Genomic DNA, 21656 nt, shown 5'->3' with positions numbered 1-21656 from the left:
AGATTACACTTTCTTCTCAAGTGCTTATTGCCCATTCTCCAGGATAGATGATATCTTGGGTCACAAATCAAGCTGCGGTGAATTTAAGAAAATTGAAATCATATGAAGCATCTTTTCTGACCACAACACTATGACATTAGAAATAAATTACAGGGAAAAAAGCATAAAAAACACAAACACATGAAGGCTAAACAACATGCTACTAAATAATCAAGAGATCTCTGAAGAAGTCAAAGAGGAAATCAAAAAATACCTACAGACAAATGACAATGAAAACATGACGATCCAAAGCATATGGGATGCAGCAAAAGCAGTTCTAAGAGGGAAGTTTAGAGTAATACAATCCTACCTCAAGAAACAAGAAAAATCTCAAATAATCTAACCTTACACCTAAAGGAACTAGAGAAAGAAGAACAAACAAAACCCAAAGTTAGTAGAAGGAAAGAAATCATAAAGATCAGAGCAGAAATAAATGAAATAGAAACAAAGAAAACAAGAGCAAAGACCAAAAAAACTAAAGTCTGGTTCTTTGAGAAGATAAACAAAATTCATAAACCTTTAGCCAGACTCATCAATAAAAAGAGGAAGAGGACTCAAATCAATGAAATTAGAAATGAAAAAGGAGAAGTTACAATGTACACTGCAGAAATAAAAAGTATCCTAAGAGACTACTACAAGCAACTCTATGCCAGTAAAATGGACAACCTGGAAGAAATGGACAAATTCTTAGAAATGTGCAACCTGCCGAGACTGAACCAGGAAGAAATAGAAAATATAAATAGACCAATCACAAGCAAGGAAATTGAAACTGTGATTAAAAATCTTCCAACAAACAAAAGTCCAGGACCAGATGGATTCAGAGGTGAATTCTATCAAACCTTTAGAGAAGAGCTGACACCCATCCTTCTCAAAGTCTTCCAAAAATTTGCAGTGGAAGGAACACCCCCAAACTCATTCTATGAGGCCACCATCACCCTGATACCAAAACCAAAGATACTACAAAGAAAGAAAATTACAGACCAATATCATTGATGAATACAGATGCAAAAATCCTCAACCAAAAAATAGAAAACAGAATCCAATAACACATTAAAAGGATCATACATCATGATCAAGTGGGATTTACCAGGGATGCAAGGCTTCTTCAATATATGCAAATCAATCAATGTGATACACCATATTAACAAATTGAAGAATAAAAACCATATGATCATCTCAGTAGATGCAGAAAAAGCTTTTGACAAAATTCAACACCCATTTATAAGAAACACTATCCAGAAAGTGGGCATTGAGGGAACCTACCTCAACATAATAAAGGCCATATAAGGCAAACCCACAGCAAACATCATTCTCAATGGTGAAAAACTGAAAGCATTTCCTCTAAGATCAGGAACAAGACAAGGATGTCCACTCTCACCACTATTATTCAACATAGTTTTGGAAGTCCTAGCCATGGCAATCAGAGAAGAAGAAAAAAATAAAAGGAATACAAATTGAAAAGAAGTAGTAAAACTGTCACTGTTTGCAGATGACATGATACTATATATAATCCTAAAGATGCCACCAGAAAACTACTAGAGCTAATCAATGAATTTGGTAAAGTTGCAGGATACAAAATTAATGCACAGAAGTCTCTTGCCTTCCTATACACTAACAATGAAAGATCAGAAAGAGAAAGTAAGGAAACAATCCCACTCACTATTGCAACAAAAAGAATAAAATACCTAGGAATAAACCTACCTAAGCAGGTAAAAGACCTGTACTCAGAGAACTATAAGACACTGATGAAATAAATTAAAGACAATACAATCAGATGGAGAGATTTACCATGTTCTTGTATTGGAAGTATCAGTATTGTGAAAATGACTAAACTACCGAAAGCAATCTACAGATTCAAGGCAATCCCTACCAAATTACCAATGGCATTTTTTACAGAACTAGAACAAAAAGTCTTAAAATTTGTCTGGAGACACAAAACACTCCAAATAGCCAAAGCAATCTTGAGGGTAAAAAACGGAGTTGGAGGAATCAGACTCCCTGACTTCAGACTATATTACAAAGTTACAGTAATCAAGACAATATGGTACTGGCAGAAAAACAGAGATATAGATCAAAGGAACAGGATAGAAAGCCCAGAGATAAACCCACGCACCTATGGCCAACTAATCTATGAAAAAGGAGGCAAGGATATACAATGGAGAAAAGACAGCCTCTTCAATAAGTGGTGCTGGGAAAACTGGACAAATACATGTAAAAGAATGAAATTAGAACATTCTCTAACACCATACACAAAAATAAACTCAAAATGGATTAAAGACCTAAATGTAAGGCCAGATACTATAAAACCCTCAGAGGAAAACATAGGAAGAACACTCTTTGACATAAATCACAGCAAGATCTTTTTTGATCCACCTCCTAGAGTAATGGAAATAAAAACAAAAATTTAAAAATGGGACCTAATGAAACTTAAAAGCTTTTGCACAGCAAAGGATACTATAAATGAGACGAAAAGACAACCCTCAGAATGGGAGAAAATATTTGCAAACAAATCAACGGAAAAAGGATTAATCTCCAAAATATATAAACAGCCCAATATTTAAAAAAACAAACAACCCAATCCAAAAATGGACAGAAGACCTAAATAGACATTTCTCCAAAGAAGACATACAGATGGCCAAGAAGCACATGAAAAGCTGCTCAACATCACTAATTATTAGAGAAATGCAAATCAAAACTACAATGAGGTATCACCTCACACCAGTTAGAATGAGCATCATCAGAAAATCTACAAACAACAAATGCTGGAGAGGGTGTGGAGAAAAGGGAACCCTCTTGCACTGTTGGTGGGAATGTAAATTGATACAGCCACTATGGAGAACAGTATGGAGGTTCCTTAAAAATCTAAAAATAGAATTACCATATGATCCAGCAATCCCATTACTTTGCATATACCCAGAGAAAAACATAATTCAAAAAGACAGATGCAGCCCAGTGTTCATTGCAGCGCTATTTACAATAGCCAGGTCATGGAAGCAACCTAAATGCCCATCGACAGACAAATGGCTAAAGATGTGGTACATATATACAATGGAATATTACTCAGCCATAAAAAGGAACAAAATTGGGTCATTTGTAGAGACGTGGATGGACCTAGAGTCTGTCATACAGAGTGAAGTAAGTCAGAAAGAGAAAAACAAATATTGTATATTAATACATATATGTGGAATGTAGAAAAATGGTACAGATGAACCAGTTTGCAGGGCAGAAATAGAGACACAGATGTAGAGAACAAACGTATGGACACCAAGGTGGGAAAGCTAGGGGGTGGTGGTTTTGGGATGAACTGGGAGATTAGGATTGACATATATACACAAATATGTATAAAATCGATAACTAATAAGAACCTGCTGTATAAAAAATAAATTAAATTAAAAAAGAAAAAATAGTCAACCAATTGTAGATGTGAAAAAAGAAGTAAGTTTGATATTACAACTTGAGACTCTAGTGTTCATATTGTAGAAAACAATAATTACATGCTTAATATTTTTAAGAATGATGGGAAAGAGCATGCAAACACAAAAGATATTTTGAAAAACTCTGTAATGATTTTTACTTGGGGATATCTGTCAGTTCAGAATTCAAATTCTGAATATATATATATAGATAGAGAGAGAGAGAGAGAGAGAGAGAGAGAGAGATTTTAAATAAAATTTATTAAGAGAAAAATCATTATATAATATACAGTGTAATCACCTGTTAGAACCAGCAGCGGGGCATAGGGAGAACAAGCTTCTGGAGGAAGCAATGCTTCCTGTTTTTAAAGGTTCTTCCCATGTACAAGCTACAATATTCACTATTTTAGTTCAGTAAATAGACTAGATCACGATCCAATGAACAGGGTCCCTCTTGTATGCCATGTTACCAGAGCTAGGAAAAATCATCTCTTTACTTGATTTCCATGGATATAGACTCCAAAATATGTGCTCTGCTGAAAATTAGGGGAGATGGGTATGTTTGGCAATGCCCAATAAAAACAATTATAAAGAGATTGTTAGATAAAATATATCATTTAATATCTTTTGGCCCATCCTATAATGTTTCATTGCTTTCTAAAGACTTCCATTTATCACTTTTGAGAGCCTCCTTCATTAGGCTTCATCCAAAAACCATCTTTCCAACTTTATTTATTAATTTTTTAACATCTTTATTGTAGTATAATTGCTTTACAGTGTTGTGTTAGTTTCTGCTGTTTAACAAAGTGAACCAGCTATATGTATACGTATATCTCCATATCCCCTCCCTTTTGCATCTCCCTCCCACCCTCCCTATCCCACCCCTCTAGGTGGTGGTGCTGCCTGTGATATGCAGCAGCTTCCCATTAATCTATTTTACATTTGGCAGTGTATATATATAAATGCTACTCTCTCACTTTGTCCCAGCTAACCCTTCCCCCTCCCCATGTCCTCAAGTCCATTCTCTATGTCTGCATCTTTATTCCTGTCCTGCCCCTACGTTCTTCAGAACCTTTTTTTTAGATTCCATATATATGTGTTAGCATACAGTATTTGTTTTTCTCTTTCTGGCTTACTTTATTCTGTGTGACAGACTCTAGGTCTGTCCACGTCACTACAAATAACTGAATTTCGTTTCTTTTTAGGGATGAGTAATATTCCATTGTATATATGTGTCACACATTCTTTATCCATTCATCTGTCAATGGACACTTAGGTTGCTTCCATGTCCTGGCTATTGTAAATAGTGCTGCAATGAATATTGTGGTACATGACTCTTTTTGAATTATGGTTTTCTCAGGGTATATGACCAGTAGTGGGATTGCTGGGTCGTATGGTAGTTCTATTTTTAATTTTTTAAGGAACCTCCATACTGTTCTCTATAGTGGCTGTATCAATTTACATTCCCACGAACAATGTAAGAAGGTTCCCTTTTCTCCACACCCTCTCCAGCATTTATTGTTTGTAGATTTTTTGATAATGGCCATTCTGACTGGTGTGAGGTGATACCTCATTGTAGTTTTGATTTGCATTTCTCTAATGATTAGTGATGCTGAGCATCCTTTCATGTGTTTGTTGGCAATCTGTGTATCTTCTTTGGAGAAATGTCTATTTAGGTCTTCTGCCCATTTTTCGATTGGGTTGTATGTTTTTTGGATGTTGAGCTGCATGAGCTGCTTGTATACTTTGGAGATTAATCCTTTGTCTGTTGCTTCATTTGCAAATATTTTTCTCCCATTCTGAAGGTTGTCTTTTTGTCTTGTTTGTGGTTTCCTGCTGTGTAAAACATTTTAAGTTTCATTAGGTCCCATTTTTTAATTTTTGTTTTTATTTCCATTTCTCTAGGAGGTGGGTCCAAAGGTTCTTGCTGTGATTTATATCATAGAGTGTTCTGTCTATGTTTTCCTGTAAGAGTTTTATAGTGTCTGACCTTACATTTAGGTCTTTAATCCATTTTGAGCTTATTTTTGTGTATGGTGTTAGGGAGTGTTCTAATTTCATTCTTTTACATGGAGCAGTCCAGTTTTCCCAACACCATTTACTAAAGAGGCTATATTTTCTCCATTGTATATTCTTGCTTCCTTTCTCAAAGATAAGCTGACCATATGTGCATGGGTTTATCTCTGGGTTTTCTATCCTGTTACATTGATCTATCTGTCTGGTTTTGTGCCAGTACCATACTGTCTTGATTATTGTAGCTTTGTAGTGTAGTCTGAAGTCAGGGAGTCTGGTTCCTTCAGCTCCATTTTTCTTTCTCAAGATTGCTTTGGCTATTTGGTGTGTTTTGTGTTGCCATACAAATTGTGAAATTTCTTGTTCTAGTTCCGTGAAAAATGCCATTTGTAGTTTGATAAGGATTACATTGAATCTGTAGATTGCTTTGGGTAGTATAGTCATTTTCACATTATTGATTCTTCCAATCCAAGATCATGGTATATCTTTCCATCTGTTTGTAGCATCTTTAATTTCTTTCATCAGTGTCTTATAGTTTTCTGCATACAGGTCTTTTGTCTCCTTAGGTAAGTTTATTCCTAGGTATTTTATTCTTTTTTTGCAGTGGTAAATGGGAGTGTTTCCTTAATTTCTCTTTCAGATTTTTCATCTTTAGTGTATAGGAATGCAAGAGATTTCTGTGTATTAATTTTGTATCTGGCTACTTTACCAGATTCATTGATTAGCTGTAGTATTTTGTTGGTAGCATCTTTAAGATACTGTATGTGTAGTATCATGTCATCTGCAAACTGTGACAGTTTTACTTCTTTTCCAATTTGGATTCCTTTTATTTCTTTTCCTTCTCTGATTGCTGTGGTTAAAACTTGCAAAACAATGTTGAATAATAGTGGTGGGAGTCGGTAACCTTGTCTTGTTCTTGATCTTAGAGTAAATGTTTTCAGTTTTTCACCATTGAGAATGATGTATGCTGTGGGTTTGTCATATAATGGCCTTTATTATGTTGAGGCAGCTTCCCTCTGTGCCTACTTTCTGGAGAATTTTTAACATAAATGGGTGGTGAATTTTGTCAAAAGCTTTTTCTGCATCTATTGAGGTGATCATATGGTTTTTATCCTTCAGTTTTTTAATATGCTGTATCACGTTGATTAATTTATGTATATTGAAGAATCCTTGCATTCCTGGGATAAACCCCACTTGATCATGGTGTATGATCCTTTAAATGTGCTGTTGGATTCTGTTTGCTAGTATTTTGTTGAGGATTTTTGCACCTATGTTCATCAGTGATATTGGCCTGTAGTTTTCTTTCTTTGTGACATCCTTGTCTGGTTTTGGTATCAGAGTGTTGGTGGCCTCATAGAATGAGTTTGGGGGTGTTCCTTCCTCTGCTATATTTTGGAAGAGTTTGAGCAGGGTGGGTGTTAGCTCTTCTCTAAATGTTTGATAGAATTCACCTGTGAAACAATCTTGTCCTGGGCTTTTGTTTGTTGGAAGATTTTTAATCACAGTTTCAATTTCAGTGCTTGTGATTGGTCTGTTTATATTTTCTATTTCTTCCTATTTCAGTCTCAGAAGGTTGTGCTTTTCTAAGAATTTGTCCATTTCTTCCAGGTTGTCCATTTTATTGGCATATATTGGTTTGTAGTAATCTCTCATAAGCCTTTGTATTTGTGCAGTGTCAGTTGTTACTTCTCCTTTTTTATTTCTAATTCTGTTAATTTCAGTCTTCTCCCTTTTTTTCTTGATGAGTCTGTCTAATGGTTTATCAATTTAGTTCATCTCCTCAAAGAACCAGGTTTTAGTTTTATTGATGTCTGCTATTGTTTCCTTCATATCTTTTAAATTTATTTCTGATCTTATCTTTATAATTTCTTTTCCTGTTCTGACTTTGGGGTTTTTTTGTTCTTCTTTCTCTAATTGCTTTATGTGTAAGATTTGGTTGTTTAGTTGAGATTTTTCTTGTTTCTTGAGGTAGGATTGTATTGCTCTAAACTTTCCTCTTAGAACTGCTTTTGGTGCATCCCCTAGGTTTTCGGCCGTCGGGTTTTCATTGTTATTTGTTTACAGGTAGTTTTTGATTTCCTCTTTGATTTCTTCAGTGATCTCTTGGTTATTTAGTAGCATATTGTTTAGCCTCCATGTGTCTGTATTTTTTACAATTTTTTTCCTGTAATTGATATCTAGTTTCATAGCATTGTGCTCAGAAAAGATGCTTGATATGATTTTAATTTTCGTAAATGTACCAAGGCTTGGTTTGTGACCCAAGATATGATCTCTCCTGAGGAATGTTCCATGAGCACTTGAGAAGAAAGTGTATTCTGTTGTTTTTGGATGGGATGTCCTGTAAATATCAATTAAGTCCATCTTGTTTAATGTGTCATTTAAAACTTGTGTTTCCTTATATATTTTCATTTTGGATGATCTGTCCATTGGTGAAGGTGGGCGTTAAAATCCCCTAATATGATTGTGTTACTGTCGATTTCCCCTTTTATTCCTGTTAGCATTTGCCTGATATATTGAGGTGCTCCTATGTTGGGTGCCTAAATATTTACAATTTTTATATCTTCTTGTTGGATTGATCCCTTGATCATTTTGTAGTGTCCTTCTTTGTCTCTTGTAGTAGTCTTTATTTTAAAGTCTATTTTGTCTGATATGAGAATTGCTACTTCAGTTTTCTTTTGACTTCCATTTGCATGGAATATCTTTTTCCATCCCCTCACTTTCAGTTTGTATGTGTCCCTAGGTCTGAAGTGGGTCTCCTGTAGACATCATATATACAGGTCTTGTTTTGTGTCCATTCAGCCACTGTGTGTCTTTTGGTTGGAGCATTTAATCCATTTACGTTTAAGGTAATTATTGATATGTATCTTCCTATTACAGTTTTCTTAATTGTTTTGGGTTTGTAATGGTAAGTCTTTTTGTTCTCTTGTTCTTCTTGCCTAGAGAAGTTCCTTTAGCATTTGTTGTAAAGCTGGTTTGGTAGTGCTGAATTCTCTTAGCTTTTGCTTGTCTGTAAAAGTTTTAATTTCTCCACTGAATCTGAATGAGATCCTTGCTAGGTAGAGTAGTCTTGTTTGTAGGTTTTTCCTTTCATCACTTTTTTTTTTTTTTTTTTTTGTGGTACGCGGGCCTCTCACTGTTGTGGCCTCTCCCGTTTTGGAGCACAGGCTCTGGACTCGCAGGCTCAGCAGCCATGGCTCACGGGCCCAGCCACTCCGCGGCATGTGGGATCTTCCTGGACTAGGGTATGAACCCGTGTCCCCTGCATCGGCAGGCGGACTCTCAGCAAGTGCGCCACCAGCGAAGCCCCCTTTCATCACTTTAAATATGTCTTGCCACTCCCTTCTGGCCTGCAGAGTTTCTGCTGAAATTCAGCTGTTAACCTTCTCGGGCTTCCCTTGTATGTTATTTGTTGCTTTTCCCTTGCTGCTTTTACTATTTTTTCTTTGTATTTAATTTTTGATAGTTTGATTAATATGTGTCATGTTGTGTTTCTCCTTAGATTTATCCTGTATGGGACTCTGTGCTTCCTGGACTTGATTATTTCCTTTCGCATATTAGGGAAGTTTTCAACTATAATATCTTCAAATATTTTCTCAGTCCCTTTCTTTTTCTCTTCTTCTTCTGGGACCCCTATAATTCAAATGTTGGTGCATTTAATGTTTTCCCAGAGGTCTCTGAGACTGTCCTCAATTCTCTTCATTCTTTTTTCTTTATTCTGCTCTACAGTAGTTCTTTCCACTGTTTTATCTTCCAGGTCATTTATCCATTCTTCTGTCTCAATTCTCCTATTGATTCCTTCTAGAGAATTTTTAATGTCATTTATTGTGTTGTTCATCATTGTTTGTTTGCTCTTTAGTTCTTCTAGTTCCTTGTTAAATGCTTCTTGCATTTTCTCCATTCTATTTCCAAGATTTTGGATCATCTTTACTATCATTACTCTGAATTCTTTTTCAGGTAGACTGCCTATTTCCTCTTCATTTGTTTGGTCTGGTGGGTTTTTACCTTGCTCCTTCATCTGCTGCGTATTTCTCTGTCTTCTCATTTTGCTTAACTTACTGTGTTTGGGGTTTCCTTTTCGCAGGCTGCAGGTTCGTAGTTCCCGTTGTTTTTGGTGTCTGCACCCGGTGGGTGAAGTTGGTTCAGTGGGTTGTGTAGGCTTCCTGGTGGAGGTGACTGGTGCCTGTGTCCTGGTGGGTGGGGCTGGATCTTGTCTTTCTGGTGGGCAGGGCTGTGTCTGGTACTGTGTTTTTGGGTGTCTGTGAACTAAGTATGATTTTAGGCAGCCTCTCTGCTAATGGGTGTGGTTATTTTCCTGTCTTGCTAGTTGTTTGGCATGGGGCAGCCAGCACTGGTGCTTGCTGGCCGTTTGGTGGAGCAGGGTCTTAGCGTTGACCTGGAAATCTCTGGAAGAGCCAGGAGGTCTCTGGTGGTCCAATGTCCTGAACTGGGCTTTCCCACCTCAGAGGCTCAGGCGTCACTCCAGGCTCAAGCACGAAGACCCTGTCAGCCACATAGCTCAGAAGAAAAGGGAGAAAAAAAGAAAGAAAAAAAAATTTTTTTTAATTATAGAAACAAATTATTAAAATAAAAAAAGTAATAATAAATAAAGAAGAGAGCAACCAAATCATTAAATAAATCAACCAATGATAACAAGAGCTAAAAACAAGAGTAAGATAAACATAAAAATCAGAAGCAAATCAGCCATTCACAGCAAACCCCAAGTCTACAGTTCCTACCAAAGTCCATCACCTCAATTTTGGGATGATTCGTTGTCTATTCAGGTATTCCACAGATACAGGGCACATGAAATTGATTGTGGTGATTTAATCCACTGCTCCTGAGGCTGCTGGAGAGATTTCCCTTTCTCTTCTTTGTTCGCACAGCTCCCGGGATTCAGCTTTGGATTTGGCTCCGCCTCTGCTTGTAGGCCACCCTCAGGCACCTGTTGCCCATCCAGACAGGAGGGGGTTAAAGTAGCAGCTGATTAAGGGGCGCTTGCTCATTCAGTCTGGGGAGAGGTAGTGGTAAGGTAGTTATAATTGGAATGCAGGGCAAGCCTGTGGCTGCAGAGTCCGGCATGACATTGCCACAGCCTGAGGAGCACAGTGCGTTCTCCCGGGGAAGTTGTCCCTGGATCACGGGACTCTGGCAGTGACGGGATGCTCAGGCTCCCAGGGAGGGTGTTGTGGATGGTGACCTGTGCTTGCCCACAAGATTCTTGGTGGCTGCAGCAGCAGCCTTAGCGTTTCATGCCCGTCTCTGGTGTCCGCGCTGATAGCCGCAGCTTGCACCCATCTCTGGAGCTCTTTTAGGTGGTGCTCTGCCTTCTGTGGGCAGATGGGGAAGGAATCCCCTCTCCTTGGGCACCCCAAAACAATTGTCTCTTGACTCTTAGGCAGGTCCAGACTTTTTCCTGGACTCCTTCCCAGCTAGCTGTGGCGTACTAGCCCCCTTCAGGCTGTCTTCACACATCCAACCCCAGTCCTCTCCCTGGGATCTGACCTCTAAAGCCCGAGCCTCAGCTCCCAGCCCCCACCCGCCCCAGCAGGTGAGCAGACAAGCCTCTCAGGCTGGTGGGTGCTGGTCGGCACCGATCCTCTGTGCAGAATCTCTCTGCTTTGTCCTCTGCACCCCTGTTGCTGCACTTTCCTCTGTGGCTCTGAAGATTCCCCCCCGGCCACCCCCCATCTCTGAGAGTGAAGGGGCTTTCTAGTGTGTGGAAACCTTTCCTCCTTCACAGCTCCCTCCCAGAGGTGAAATTCCTGTCCCTATTCTTTTGTCTTTGTTTTTTCTTTTTTCTTTTGCCCTACCTAGGTACGTGGGGAGCTTCCTGCCTTTTGGGAAGTCTGAGGTCTTTTGCCAGCATTCAGTAGGTGTTCTGTAGGAGTTGTTCCACATGTAGATGTATTTTTTATGTATTTGTGGGGAGGAAGTTGATCCCCACGTCTTACTCCTCTGCCATCTTGAAAGTCCCCACATATATATATATATATATATATATATATATATATATATATATATTTGAATTTATATATGTACATATATGTATCATATATATTTTAAATCTGTATATTTAAATAATCTATACTGTTTAAAATAATATATTATAAATATAAAAGTTAATATAAGTATCTAAATAAAAATATATTATTTAGGCAATATATCTATAAAATTCTAATTTTTCCAATACAAAATTAACATTGATTTAATAATATTAAATATTTTTAAGTTAATATATTAAATTTTTCACGTGGTTTCAAAGCATCACCCATTGTGACTATTCATTACTAATTAGAAAACATACCCTTACAATGAAGAAATATAACTGTTACCTTGAGCTGGGCAGATTCTAAGGTGACTCTGGTGATTCTTGTTTCTTAATGTTCATCCCCTCCCTTTGAGTGTGGGCAGGATCTGTGACTTGCTTCCTAACCAGTAGAATATGGCAAAAGTAACAGTGTACGTGATTACACTGGATTTTATTGCACAATACAGCAAGTCCTTTACATAGAAACCTTCAAGTTGTGAACTTTCAAAGATATGAATGTGTGTTCACGTGTCCAGTTATGTAAGTTAGCTCACGTGTCTGGTGTACATTTCATGTGCGTGCATCCTCTAGAAGTGGTTGTGCTTTTATGTACTTTACTGTACAGTACTGTATAGAGTACAGTAGCACAGTGTCTTTAGTCCAAGCTAGATCTGCAAGAGGATGACTTCATTGAACTCCTTGCTGTACAACATGAGGAACTTACTAACGAAGACCTGATGGAATTGGAGGCCCAGAGAAAGGACAAAGAGAGACAAGAGAAAGAAGTAACTGAAAAACTGAAGAGATTCACAACACAGGAAATGCAATGGCAAGGGCATTTTCTTTATTTGAGGAGGCACTGCTAGTTTTTGAAGCACAGGACCCAAATGTAGAACAGTACATGAAGGCTGCAGCAGCTGTTCAGAATGCAATCCAGTGCTACTGTATCATTTATGATGAGAAAAAAAGAGCTACTACCCACATATCACTGGATCCTTTTTTCAAGAGGGTAAATAGAATTGAATCCAGCAAGGAACCAGCACCTGTGCCATCAACGTCAGGCATGAGTGAAATTGCAGCTTGCCCTCCGCCTCCTATTGCTGACGATCCTTCAGCTCTACCATCTCCCACCTCCTCTCCCTCCTCCAGTCAGTAACTCTTCTTGTCTGTTCACTCAGTGCCAGCCCCTGTATGCCAGCTGTTGGACTGGACTACTGTACTTTCCAAGGTACTCTGCTGTAAGATTAAAAATGTTTTCTTTATTTTTTCTGTTTTTTAATGTATTATTCGTGTGTAAAATATTATAAACCTATTACAGTACAGTACTATACAGCTGATTGTGTTAGGGGGGGACCTAGGCTAACTTTGTTGGGCTTAATGAACAAATTGGACTTATGGACATGCTCTCAGAAGGGAACTCGTTCGTATGTAGGGGACTTATTGTACCGTAATATCTGTTTCACTGAAAACCTCTTCCCCTTGCTGGGTTAGAAGCAGCAAGTTGCCATTTGTGAACTGTACTATGGGACAAAGCCACATGGCAAAAGACTAAGTGCTGCTTCTAGCCAACAGCCCCCAAGACACTGAGGCCCTCAATTTGGCAGCCTGTAGGAAGCTAAATGCTGCCAAGAACCACATGAGCTTGGAAGTGACTCCTTCCGCATTTGAGCCTCAGATGAGACTACACCCCTGACCTGTGTCCTGACTGCCCCATGTGAGACTCTGAAAGAGAGGTTCAAGCTAAGCCATGACCGTACTCCTGACCCAGAGAAAACGTGAGGTAATAAATATATGGTGGTTTAATTCACTGTGTTTGTGGTAACATTGTTAAGCAGCATTCCATAACTTATCAATATACCCCTTGACCAAGAGATCAAAATTAACATCACTAATATTGGCACATTGTAACAATAGCTGTCCCTTGTTTTGATTCCATGTGAGGTTTCTGATATCACCTACAAAATAAGTTATCTTGCCAAATATATTTAACTCAAAACTCATCAAATCCTTAGATCTAGCTTCCAAATTGTAGGAAATACAGAAGATTGAAAGACAAGGTAAATTATGCCCTAATCCAGAATGTTGTACATTCTTTATGACAACTGGCCTGAACTCTTGTAAAAGGGATGTAGGGAAATGGCAGAAAGCTAGTCTATTTAAAGGCAAAAGAGTCAAAATATAGTATGCAAGCTTTGTTTTATTCCTGAATCAATACAATAAAAATAAACCGTGGAAATATAAACCATGAAATACTTGTTGAAAATTAGAGAAATATGGACATCAACTAGAGATCAGATGATATTAGAAAATGCTTGACAATTTCCTCAGTTTTGATAACATTATTGTAATTATGTAATGAAATGTCCTTATGTAAAGGGAAAAAAACAAAACAAACAAAACACCTCCTGCGTGTCTCCTTTACTCCCAACACTTGATTCTGATAACCAAATGTGTGGGTTTTCCCCACACCAAACAATTCTGCCACACCAGCTGGGCATCCTACAATCTAACTCAATTCTGACACTGTCTACCTGAAGATAGAGTCAGCTCCCCCAGGTTAAGGGCTCAGTTCCACAAAACTGCTTCTTCCTCCACCACCACTGCCACCTCACCCCCATTTCGGATACCAGCTGCAGGTTCTGGTTGTTCCTTGTGCTTCCTACCGACGGGCTGTTAATCATAAGCTCCCACAACCCCTCTTCAGGTTTGATTAATTTGCTAGAGCAGCTCACAGAACTCAGGAAAAGAGCATACGTTTAACAGTTTATCGTAAAAGGATATAACTCAGGAACAGACGGATGGAAGAGATGAATAGGGCAGGTATGTGGGAAGGGGGTGGAGCTCCCAGGCCCTCTCTGGGTACACCGCTCTCAGCATCTCTACATGTTTGCCAACCCCAGAAGCTCTCAGAACCCCTTCATTTAGAGTTTTCATGGCAGCTCCATTACATAGACATTATTGATTAAATCATTGGCTATTGGTGATTAATTCAACCTCCAGTCCCTCTCCCCTCCTGGGAGGTTGGAAAGACAGCTGGAAAGTTCCAACCTTCTGATCTCATGGATGGCTCCCCTGGCAACCAGCCCCCATCCTGAGGGGCTTTCCAAAAGTCACCTCATTAACAAATTCAGGTTGACAGTTGAAAAGGTTTGTTGTGAATAACAAGACACTCTTTTCACCTTTATCACTCTGAAACTATTTGAGGAGCCGGAACTGTTTGAGGACAAAAGACCAAATATTATGATCAAAGATTCTCACCTTGGCATATTATAAGGGTTAAAAGGAGCTATGTGCCAGGAATGCAGATTAAGACCAAATATGCATTTCTTATTATAAATCATAATATCCCATCTTATCATAATTATAATATCCCATCTTGTCTTAGAAACTGGAAGTTAGTAGGCATGAAGTGTCAGGATGATTGAATTTTTTTCACAAGGTCTTCAAAATGTGTTTATGTGTATGTGTGGGATAAGAGAGAGAGAGAGAGAGAATGTTAGCAATCACTGAATGTAGATCGAGAGTATATGAGTACATTTTGTGCTATACTGTTAACTTTTCTGTGTGTCAGAAATGTTTAAAACAAAGATGTTTAAAACAAAACAATTTGGGGAAACCACATGAATTGTTGGTATTTAAGCATGATGTCAGAAGTCTAGTTTGGCAGAACACTCTACTGTTAACTATAAGCATTCAATGAAACTGTAAAAATCTATAAAAAATAAAAATAAATAAATAAATAAGAAGTCCAGTTTGGCTAGAAGTTTGAACTAATTCCCTCTTTTTTTTTTGCGGTACGCGGGCCTCTGACTGTTGTGGCCCCACCCGTTGCGGAGCACAGGCTCCGGACGCGCAGGCTCAGCGGCCATGGCTCACGGGCCCAGCCGCTCCGCGGCATGTGGGATCTTCCCGGACCGGGGCACGAACCCGTGTCCCCTGCATCGGCAGGCGGACTCCCAACCACTGCGCCACCAAGGAAGCCCCTAATTCCTTTTTATATGTAACTTATTCCATTGGATCCGTTCACAGACTTGAAATTTATTTTATCTAACTCTTCCAGATCCGTGCTGGTTGTTTTTAATGCTTCACAATCATCTTGATGTACTGATTGTAGTAATAATCAGTGTCCATCTGGTCTTGAAGGGTGAAATGCTTGTCTGCTTTCTTCAAGTGCCAAAGTTGCATCCAAATCTAGCAATTTCATTTATTTTACTTTGGGTATTTGTGTACAAAGAAACAAAATTGGTAGGGAAGCTAAGATCACTTGTTAAGGCATTTGTTTTTTCTGGGTAGCCTGATCTTATAACACACCTGGAGAGGTTACCTGCAAATTCCTCCTGAGAAATGGATTTGTGGAAATTCACAAAAGGTTATGTGATAAACTTGGGATGGTGTTAAGTCTGTATGGGAAATGGGAGGCAGAAATAGAAATGGAATTCCTTTAATCACTCTGGAAGAACATTAATGTAGTATTAACTTGGCTGGATTCTAGGCCTAGAATAGTAACTCTAGTTCTGTCTATGCTGACTCTCAGTCCCCCAGTTGTGATACCCTCTGACTCATACAAATGTAGGTGCCTCTTCTTTAAAGAGGTGTGTGCCTGTGCAAACAGGCAGGCCTGGGACACATTGATTTAAGTGCCTGGCATGTATTTGTAGAATTGCAGATGGGGACAGAAGTGTTTTAACTCAATTATGCCTCAAGACCTAAGGAAGTGACTTGTATTGATTTTCCGAACTGACACTTTAGGCTCCAGTAAAGGGGAAAAAAAAATCTACCTTTTTTCGCCACTGCTGGATTCTTTAATAATTACTGTTCATTGAATGAATGCCTATTATGTTCAGGCACTTCAACTTCACATCCATTGTAATAATAAGAGGCGATATTTTAGTAATAATAGAGGAAATATATTGCTAATAATATAGATAATATTATTCTCATTTTACAAATAGTAGAAATGAAAGGAGTAATCAATGAATGAACTCCCTCAATACTTCAGGATAGCGAATATACAAGAGCAAGCTCCAGTCCAAGATTGCCTGACTCCCTCAAGAGAAAGCCTTGAGACAATGGGAACTTTTAATTCTAATTCAACTGTGTTGTTTCATATGACACAGAGTAGGTAGTATAGACAGATGACATTATTGCTCAGAAGTATAATAGTGATGACAAGATGAAGCAAATAATACTTGCAATATTATTGCAATAATAATTCCTTAAGACAATTTAAGGAATTACAGTAATCTTTTTGGAATACGGTATCTTGTCTTGCAAGATTCTCACAGAATTCAAGTAAAAGTAATTCAACTTATAAAATCATAGCATTTTAGAATTAACAGGACTTTGGGGAGACTGTAGCTCAGTGGTTCAAAACCTAGTAGAGTATGATTTTTTTTTTTTTCCCCCGGTACGCGGGCCTCTCACTGTTGTGGCCTCTCCCATTGCGGAGCACAGGCTCCGGACGCGCAGGCTCAGCGGCCATGGCTCACGGGCCCAGCCGCTCCGCGGCATGTGAGATCTTCCCGGACTGGGGCACGAACCCGTGTCCCCTGCATCGGCAGGCGGATTCTCAACCACTGCGCGACCAGGGAAGCCCTGATGATTTTTTTTTTTTATGTCAATTCACCAACTTAATAAGAGTTGTCCTTTTTGGTGCTGTCCTATGAAAGTGCACATAAGGGGAATGGACCTAATAATCTAAGAGGTCATGAAAGAGTTTCCAGAGGAGATGTAATTGAGCTGACATTCATAAGAATAGTAGAGGTACCCAACCAAAGGAAGGATGGTGGTGAGGAAAAAGAATTCTGGGCAGATGAACAGAAGGGCCCCATGATGAGAGATTCCAAAACGCAGAATGGCTATTGTAAAGAGTTGTGCATATGAAGCAGGACAGGTAGGTTGGAGCCTGAACACAGGGCCTGTGGACCAGGTAAAGGACTTAACGCTTAATCCTAAATTCAGTGAGAAGCCTTTGAAATGTTTTAAGTGTGGACGGGACAAGGTCTAATTTACATTTCAAAATTACCACTCTGGTTAAGGTGCCGAGAATGGATTAAAGGAGCTCAATAACAAATGGATGGCAGGTACACCTATGGTAACTGCAAAGAGGTAAAACATACCAATCATGCTGAGGAAAAGCACTGAAAAAATTAATAATTTTGAGATATAAGTTACAGAAACTAAAACACACCCATTTTGAATGCTGTGACAATGTAGTCACTACTATAATCCATATATAGAACACTTCCATCACTCCGAAAACTATCTTATGATCTTTGTTGTCAGTCCTCCACACTCTGGCCTGAGGCAGCCAATTATCTGCTTTCTGCCACTAAAGACTGGTTTTGTCTGTTCTAGAATTTCATATGTGAAATTACACTGTGTGTAGTCATTTGTATTTTCCTCTGCTCAGAAAAACTTTTCTGAGTAACATTCATGTTGTTTGCATGTATCCACAGGTTTTTGTTTGTTTGTCTCTAAATATTATTGAGAGTTATCAATATACCATGCTTTGTTTATTCATTCACCTGTTGGGGGATGTTAGTCTTGTTTCCAGTTTAGATCTATTATGAATATAGCCCCTATGAACATTTTGATACATGTCATTTTGTGGATATATGGTTTCATTCCTCTTAAATAAATAGCTGGAAGTGGAATTACTAGGTTATGGGTTAGTGTACGTTTAACTTTTAAGAAATAGCCAAACTGTTTTCATATTCTTGAACCTTTTTAATTGCAAATAGCTATGTGTGAGGGTATCAACTTTTCAGCATTCTCTCAAACACCTGGTATTGTTGGTCTTTTAAATTTTAGACATTTTTGTGGGTGTGGAATGTATTTAATTATGGTTTTAATATGCATTACTGTCATGACTAATTATGTTTAGTATTTTTATATTTGCTTACTGGCCTTTTGAATATCTTCTTTTGTGCCAATTCTCTTTCTCTCTGTTTATTTTATTGTTGAAAGAACACTTAGAATGTGATCTACCCTCTTAACAAATTTTTAAGCGACTAATTACTATTGTTGACTATAGGTACAATGTTCTACAGCAGCTGTCCAGAGTTTATTCAGCAAGCTTGGCTGAAACGTTATGCCCAAAGATTACTAACTCCATATTTCTCCCTCTCCCCCAGCCCTTGGCAACCACCATTCTGCTCTTTAATTTTAAGAATTAGACTATTTTAGATGCTTCATATGAATGGAATCATACAGTATTTGTCTTTCTGTGACTGGCTTATTTCACTTAGCATGTCCTCAGGGCCCATCTGCATTATGGCATATTGCAGAATTTCTTTATTTTTAAGACTAACTAGCATTCCACTGTATGCATAAACCACAGTTTCTGTATCCATTTATCTGTAGATGGACATGTAGGTTTTTTCCACATCTTGGCTATTGTGAATATTGCTGTCATGAACATAGGAGTGCTTATATCTCTTGAAGGTACTGATTGCAATTCTTTTGGGTAAAAACCCAGAAGTGGGATAAATTGATCAGATGGTAGTTCTTTTTTTGATTTTTTGAAGAGCTTCCATACTGTTTTCCATAGCACTTCTACTCCCAACAATGGTGCAAAAGTGTGCAAGATTTCCAATTTCTCCATACCCTCTCCAACATTTGTGGTCCAATTTTTTTTTTAAATAATAGTCATTTCTTCATATGTGAGGTGACATCTCTTTGTATAGTTTTGATTTGCATTTTCCTTATAACAGGTGACGTTAAACATTTCTTTTCATATAGCTGTTGACCATTTTTATGTCTTCTTTGGAGAAATGTCTATTTGAGTCCTTAGCCTATTTTTTTTTTTTTTAAACATCTTTATTGGGGTATAATTGCTTTACAATGGTGTGTTAGTTTCTGCTTTATAACAAAGTGAATCAGTTATACATATACATATGTTCCCATATGTCTTCCCTCTTGCGCCTCCCTCCCTCCCACTCTCCCTATCCCACCCCTCCAGGCTGTCACAAAGCACCGAGCTAATATCCCTGTGCCTTGCGGCTGCTTCCCCCTAGCTATCTACCTTACTACGTTTGTTAGTGTGTATATGTCCATGACTCTCTCTCGCCCTGTCAAAGCTCACCCTTCCCCCTCCCCATATCCTCAAGTCCGTTCTCCAGTAGGTCTGCATCTTTATTCCTGTCTTACCCCTAGGTTCTTCATGACATTTTTTCCCCCTTAAATTCCATATATATGTGTTAGCATACGGTATTTGTCTTTTTCTTTCTGACTTACTTCACTCTGTATGACAGACTCTAGGTCTATCCATCTCATTACAAATAGCTCAATTTAATTTCTTTTTAAGGCTGAGTAATATTCCATTGTATATATGTGCCACATCTTCTTTATCCATTCATCCGATGATGGGCGCTTAGGTTGTTTCCATCTCCGGGCTATTGTAAATAGAGCTGCAATGAACATTTTGGTACATGACTCTTTTTGAATTTTGGTTTTCTCAGGGTATATGCCCAGTAGTGGGATTGCTGGGTCATATGGTAATTCTATTTGTAGTTTTTTAAGGAACCTCCATACTGTTCTCCATAGTGGCTGAACCAATTCACATTCCCACCAGCAGTGCAAGAGTGTTCCCTTTTCTCCACACCCTCTCCAGCATTTATTGTTTCTAGATTTTTTGATGATGGCCATTCTGACTGGTGTGAGATGATATCTCATTGTAGTTTTGATTTGCATTTCTCTAATGATTAATGATGTTGAGCATTCTTTCATGTGTTTGTTGGCATTCTGTATATCTTCTTTGGAGAAATGTCTATTTAGGTCTTCTGCCCATTTTTGGATTGGGTTGTTTGTTTTTTTGTTACTGAGCTGCATGAGCTGCTTGTAAATTTTGGAGATTAATCCTTTGTCATTTGCTTCATTTGCAAATATTTTCTCCCATTCTGAGGGTTGTCTTTTGGTCTTGATTATGGTTTCCTTTGCTGTGCAAAAGCTTTGAAGTTTCATTAGGTCCCATTTGTTTATTTTTGTTTTTATTTCCATTACTCTAGGAGGTGGGTCAGAAAGGATCTTGCTGTGATTTATGTCATAGAGTGTTCTGCCTATGTTTTCCTCTAAGAGTTTGATAGTTTCTGGCCTTACATTTAGGTCTTTAATCCATTTTGAGCTTATTTTTGTGTATGGTGTTAGGGAGTGATCTAATCTCATACTTTTACATGTACCTGTCCAGTTTTCCCAGCACCATTTATTGAAGAGGCTGTCCTTTCTCCACTGTACATTCCTGCCACCTTTATCAAAGATAAGGTGTCCATATGTGCGTGGGTTTGTCTCTGGGCTTTCTATCCTGTTCCATTGATCTATCTTTCTGTTTTTGTGCCAGTACCATACTGTCTTGATTACTGTAGCTTTGTAGTATAGTCTGAAGTCAGGGAGCCTGATTCCTCCCGCTCCTTTTTTCCTTCTCAAGATTGCTTTGGCTATTCGGGGTCTTTTGTGTTTCCATACAAATTGCGAAATTTTTTGTTCTAGTTCTGTGAAAAATGCCAGTGGTAGTTTGATAGGGATTGCATTGAATCTGTAGATTGCTTTGGGTAGTAGAGTCATTTTCACAATGTTGATTCTTCCCATCCAAGAACATGGTATATCTCTCCATCTATTTCTATCATCTTTAATTTCTTTCATCAGTGTCTTATAATTTTCTGCATACAGGTCTTCTGTCTTCTTAGGTAGGTTTATTCCTAGATATTTTATTCTTTTTGTTGCAGTGGTAAATGGGAGTGTTTTCTTGATTTCACTTTCAGATTTTTCATCATTAGTATATAGGAATGCCAGAGATTTCTGTGCATTAACTTTGTATCCTGCTACTTTACCAAATTCATTGATTAGCTCTAGTAGTTTTCTGGTAGCATCTTTAGGATTCTCTATGTATAGTATCATGTCATCTGCAAACAGTGACAGCTTTACTTCTTCTTTTCCGATTTGGATTCCTTTTATTTCCTTTTCTTCTCTGATTGCTGTGGCTAAAACTTCCAAAACTATGTTGAATAAGAGTGGTGAGAGTGGGCAACCTTGTCTTGTTCCTGATCTTAGTGGAAATGCTTTCAGTTTTTCACCATTGAGGATGATGTTTGCTGTGGGCTTGTCATATATGGCCTTTATTATGTTGAGGAAAGTTCCCTCTATGCCTACTTTCTGCAGGGTTTTTA

The sequence above is a fragment of the Monodon monoceros genome, unplaced genomic scaffold, assembly GCF_005190385.1.
Source record: "Monodon monoceros isolate NGI ecotype Baffin Bay Population unplaced genomic scaffold, NGI_Narwhal_1 Super_Scaffold_7, whole genome shotgun sequence".
NCBI lineage: Eukaryota > Metazoa > Chordata > Mammalia > Artiodactyla > Monodontidae > Monodon > Monodon monoceros.
The sequence above is the reverse complement of the archived record's forward strand: the minus strand, read 5'-3'. Positions refer to the sequence as shown.